A 6156-nucleotide genomic window follows, 5' to 3' on the forward strand; every position below is an offset into this window, starting at 1 on the left:
TTCCCAAGTTAGGATTACAGGCATGAGCCACGACACCTCGCTGTCTTCTGAGTCTGAAAGTCACCTTTATATCCCTCCTGGTCACCTGTCTGTGCGCTGGCTCTGCATTATGGTGACTGGATGACTCAGGGCACGGTGGGCTACCCTTGCCACACTCCATGACCCCAGTTTGGGAAAAGGAACCACGTGAGAGGCTTGGTGCTTGGAAGCAGCGCTGCTTGGCTTAGGTACTCAGAGAAGCTCTGCAGAACTAGGCCAAGAAAGCATCTGGGCCAGAGACTGCATGCCTGGTTGTGAAATCAGAATCTAAACAGTGCTGACAGACGGGAAGGCCAGTGCTCATGCGGTCAGGGGAGGTGTTTGGAAATGTCGGGGGCACTGTGGCTGGAATTCTCAGCGCTCCTCTTGCAACCTTTCTATGAATCTGCACGGATGTCGAAACAGAGCCAAGGAAGCTGGCCACAAAGACAGACCATAGCAGTGGGTTACCTTCCCGCCACAGTCCCAGACTTTTTGAGTGACCACTCTGCTTGGCCTGTGAAAGGGCTGGGAGCCCCAGATAATCCGGGCTCGGTCTCTCAGTGCAGGGGCTTCCCAAGCTTGCCTCATTACAGGCTCAGAGCGCATTCCAGCATAGCGCATAGAGCTAGCTGCCTTGGAGCTTACTTCAGATTTTAATAGACTGCTTTTGGAACAGTGACAGTGTGATAGCAAAATTGAACCAAACTAGACTGGGAAGAAAGCTCAGTTGTTTTGTTGTTTGTTTGGTTTTTTTGAGACAGCGTTGCTCTGTGTAACCATCTTGTCTATCCTGGAACTAACTCAGTAGACCAGGCTGGCCTCAAACTCTCAGGATCCACCTGCCTCTGTCTCCCTAGTGCTGGGCTTAAAGGCGTGCACCACCGCCTGGCAGAAAGCTCAGTTTGATCCCCTCAGTGGATGTGAGTTTGAACCCCAGCACCCACGTAAGAAGCTGAGGGTGGGGCTGGAGAGAAAGCACATCGGATAAGGAAGGGCACTTGTTGTACCAGCCTGAGGGCCTGAGCTTGGAGTGAAAAGCTGCATTTGCCTGTAATTCTGTGCTGTGGGAAGTGGATGCAAGTTTGCAGGGGCTTTCTGGCTGCCAACCTTGCCAGATTCAGTGAACTGCTTTTTCCCAAGGGAATAAAGTGGAGAGCGATAGAGCAGAACACCCAGCGGGGGCTGTGGTTCAGTTGGTAGAGTATCTGCCTAGCATGAGTGAGACCCTGAGTTCAATCCCCAGCAGTCCATGATCTCAGCAGGCTGGCAAATGCATGTAATCTCAGTGTAGGATCGCAGATGGAGGGGAAATGGAGGCAAATGAAGTTTAAGGTCAGCATAGCAGGCCTGACGTTAACATATACTGTCTGAGATCCTGCCTCACAAACAAACACAAACAAGGTGAGGGCTGGGGTTATAGATTGATGGTAGAGTAATTGCCTAGCATGCATGCATGAGGACCCAGGCTGAATGTCCAGTACCTCCCCACCCCCCACAAAAAAAAGCAGACAGTTCATGAGGAACAACACCCAAAGTTGACTTATGCCCTCTACCGACCTGTAAACCCACCCAAACAAGCACCTGCACATACATGTACACACGCAGGTGAAACAAAGAATTGAGCATGTAGTACTGCAATTGTCCCCCTGCGAAGAGTCCTCAAAGGGCTCTTGTGCTGCTGCATGGTCTCCAATCTGTGGACACAGTCATTGAGAGGTGACCAGATCCTAAGGACTCTGACCTACTCCCTAGACTGACCCACCAATGGATTCGCTGTCTGACGGCACAACTAGGAAGTGCTGGCCGGAGGAAGTAAGTCACCAGGGGTGCGCCTTGGAAGAGTAGATTGGCCCCTTCCTGTTCCTCTCTCTGCTTTCTGGCTGCCACAAGGCAAGCAGTTTTCCTCTGCCTTGCCCTGTTATCGTCATCTGCAGACATACTAAGCCTGAATCTCACCAGTTTAGCTAGACAAGTCCAAAAACCATGGAGCAAGCCAAAACTCAGACAGAAATGTCTGGAACTATAAACCAAAGCGAACCTCTGGTTAAATCATGCCAGGTCCTTGTCACAGTGATGTTGAAATGACAGCTGACTGACTCAAAAATAGACTCCAAGCCGGGCAGTGGTGGTGCATGCCTTTAATCCCAGCACTCGGGAGGCAGAGGCAGGTGGATCTCTGTGAGTTCGAGGCCAGCCTGGCCTACAGGAGCTAGTTCCAGGACAGGAACCAAAAGCTACGGAGAAACCCTGTCTCGAAAAAAAAAAATAGACTCCACACACACTCTGCCCAGTTTCCATGATCCAAATTCTGCACAGAGTGGAACAGTTACTACCCATGTCCAGACTAGCTCGAATGTTCCCTGTCCTCTCGGATAGTGTTTTTAAACCTTCATTTTATTTGTTATTCTTGGAGGGAGGTGCCTGTGTGCCACCACAGGCGTGTGAAAGTCAGAGAATTACTCTGTGGAGTCAGTTCTCTCCTTCCATCTTTACATAGGTTCATATGTCATGCCTTTACCCAAACCCACAGAACAGGACCGGTGGGGTGGTTCTTCTGGTAAAGACACTTATTGCCAAGCTTGAGGAGTTGAGTTCGATTCCTGACCAATGGAAGGCGAGAACCAACTCCTTCAAGTTGTCCCCTACACATGGGTTGTGGCGTGAACCCTTCCCCTGAGAATAAATAAATACATTTAATAAAAAGCGTTATTTGATTATTTTATGCACGTATATTCTTCAGTGGCCTCGCTAAGGCCCCCCCACCCTGCCCACTGCACCCTTTCCTTGTTGTAGTGCCCCTTACAGTTTCATGGGTTTTGTTTTGTGACCCACTGAGTTTAACGAAGGCTCTTGCTTGAGAATGGTTGGGGAGTATTTACCAGAGCATGGACAGCTAACCCCTGGCTGTATCACTAAAGAAATAACCCCTCTCCTCTGGTAGGCGTTACTTGCCAATGGCTCCTCGGAGAGAGGTTAGATCTCCCGGGATCCACTCTCCTCCTCTCCACTATCATGGCGTGTTTAAAGGGTCCAGTCCGTGTGGGTCAACCATTGCTGCCGTAATTTCATGAGTGTAACAGCTGTGTCATGTCCAGAAGACAGTGTTTCACAGCGCCATCCCCAAACCTCCTGTTCTCACATCCTTCCCGCCTTCCTCCGTCCACTGTGTTCTCTAAGCCGTGGGAGCGGTGACAGAGATGACCTGTTTCGGGCTGAGCTCTCAACAGCCATCCATTCTCACACTTGGACCAGTTTTCAGTCTGCGTTAGCTGCCGCCCATTGTAAGAAGCTTGTCTGAGCGAGGCTGCGAGAGCCCTAACACACGGATACAAACGTGGGTTTTTCTTTTAGAAAGCAGTCAGACAACACATCCATTTGGTTGTGCTTCATCTGTTCTGGCATTTGGTGCTGTTGAGTTTTGGATTTTAGCCACTCTTTTTATATGCTTTTTTTTTTTTTACATTGCCATTTGTATATCTTATTTGCAGTCTGCAAATAAGTACCCCTTCTCCCTCCTTCCTCCCCTTATTTCCTGGAGACAAGGTCTTGCTGTGTTGTTCAGGCTACCCTGAATCTCATTATATGGCACCAGGCTGGCGTCTCAAATGCACATCTGTTTTCCTCTCTCATTCTCCCAAGTTCAGGGATGCGGGTGTAAAGCGCAGTGCCTTCCTTTTCTGTACAAATGTGGCTAGTTTTATGTGCTTGATTTTGAGCCCAGCTTTTCATGCCTGGCCTATAGGGAAGCAGTCGGCTTTTTGTTTATTAACCTTATATCTTGCATCTCTTCCTCAAACAGCCACTACTTCCAGGAGTTTATTGTTTTTGACATTTTAGGATTTCAAAAAAAGATTTGTTTATTTTTATGTGTTTAAGTATTTTGCCTTCATGTATGAGTATATGTGCACCACATGAGTGCAGTACCCATGGAGGACCGATGAGGGCATCAGATCCAGGCCCTCTGGAAGAGCAGTCAGTCTTCCTAATCACTTCGACATCTCTCAAGTCCCCAGATTTTTAAAAATATAAACAATAATATTACTTTCTTCCTTCTCAAGCTGTCTTTCTTCCTCCTTTGTTTCTTTTTCTTTTGTTTTTGTTATTGTTGTTTATTTGCTTGCTTGAACAGGGTCTCCTAGGTGGCCTGATTATCTAGAAGTGGCCTTAAACTCACAGAGAGCTGCCTGCCACTGCCTCTCAATTGCTGGGATGAAAGGCGTGCACCACCACACCTGACCTCCTCTGTATTTTTGCATTAGACAGAATTTCTGGTGTGATGCTGAGGTGGGAAAAGGGACACTGTTGCCTTGTTGCTGATCTGGGTGTGCAGGGTCATCTAGAATCTCACCGGTGAGGGACATGCTAGCTGTGTGGCTTTCTGCGGATGTTCCTTATCAAGTTGAAGACATTTTACTCTTTTCTTAGTCATCATTGTCACCCTCTTCTTCCTCTTCCTTTTCCTCTTCCTCTTCTTCTTCCTCCTCCTCCTCCTCTTTCCCTCCTCTTCTTTCTCCTCCTTCTTTTTCCCACACTCAATTCCTAGTTTTCTGAGAAATTTTAGTTACCCTTTTTTTTTTTTTTTCTGATCATGAACATCGGATTTTTGTAAAATGCTCCGTCTGACCCAGTGGGCATGGTAAGATGTTTTCTTCATCAGCCTGTGGATGTGAAGGATGGTGCTAATTCACTTCCGACTGTTGAATCAGCCATACACAGCTGGGATCAATCCTGCTTGACGGCAGTTTATGATTCTTCCCATATGGAATTGGATCTGACTTGATCATTTTGCTGAGGGCTTCTGCGTCTATGCTTACGAGACATACTGATCTGCAGTGTTCATTTCTTGTAATGTCATTTTTGGTTCTGGTGTGAGAGTAACGCCAGTCACACCGAATCACTTAGAAAGAAATCTTTCTTCTACTACTCTCTGGAAAGTGTCATAGGTAATCGGCGTCATTTTTCCTGCTTATTAGGGTTCACCGTTGCAACCATCTGTACCTTTGACAAGTTTCAAAATTACATTTATTTATTTTGTGTGTTCATTCAGAGAACAGCTTTGGGGGATCAGTTCTCCCCTTGCATCTCCTCCCAGGGAATGAGCTCAAGTCCTCAGGCTTGGAGGCACGCACCTTTACCCACTGCTCGAGCCATCTTGCCATCCCCGACCTTGTGGCTCTCTTTTCTGATCTTATTAATTATTGATTTTATTGCTTTAATAGATAGCAAGTAAATTAAGATACATATTTCTCCATCTTGCCCTGTAGTGATTTGTGTGTTTAAAAGGCTTTTTAATCTGTTTTATATGCTATCAGATTTGTGGTAAGAGGGCAGGAGGGATAGCTCAGAGGTTAAGAACACTGGCTGCTCTTTCAGAGAACCCAGGTTTGAGTCCCAGAACCCACATGGCATCTCATAGACACCTGTAACTCCAGCTCTGGGGATCCATTCTGGACTCTAAGGGCACTGCATGCACATGGTGCACAGATACACAGGCAGGCAAACCACCTGGGCACATACAATAAAACACTTTAAAACTTTTAAAAATTGTGGCAAGAGAATTGTTCATAATATTTGTCATAGAATATTAAAGAAGTGTTATGTTTGTTTATGCTGTGGAATATTTGTTTGATGATACAAAGATGTGTTGCATTCTTTTGTGCTCCATTTATTTAACTCTGTGAAGCTGTGTTACTTTGCCTGCCTGAAACAACTGATTGGTCTAATAAAGAGCCGAATGGCCAATAGCTAGGCAGGAAAAGGACAGACAGGGCTGGCATGTAGAGTAGAGAAGAGCAGACCAGTCATCCTAGTGAATGTCCCAGTGTCGGGGGTTGGCTGAGGTGCTCTTACGGAACATTTATGTGCCCTTTGGATATGGGTGATTGGCAGCACTGGCAAACACAGTGCAGTGTGGTGCAATGCAATACAGCCTTGCTGGTTTTCTTTCTGCTCTACCTGTCAGTCCCTGGAAGAGGTGTCATCTCCGACATCTGATGAATCACTCGTCTATTTCTCGTTAAAGTTCCATCAGTTTGTGCCTTGAGCATTCTGACTTTGTTGGAGGGAATGCATACACATTAAAGATCTTCATTCATATTTTTGTAGAGAATTTCCTCTTTTGTTGTCGTATAATTG

The sequence above is a fragment of the Alexandromys fortis genome, unplaced genomic scaffold (genome assembly GCF_014885135.2).
Source record: "Alexandromys fortis isolate MF-2015 unplaced genomic scaffold, M_Fortis_MF-2015_v1.1 scaffold_45, whole genome shotgun sequence".
NCBI lineage: Eukaryota > Metazoa > Chordata > Mammalia > Rodentia > Cricetidae > Alexandromys > Alexandromys fortis.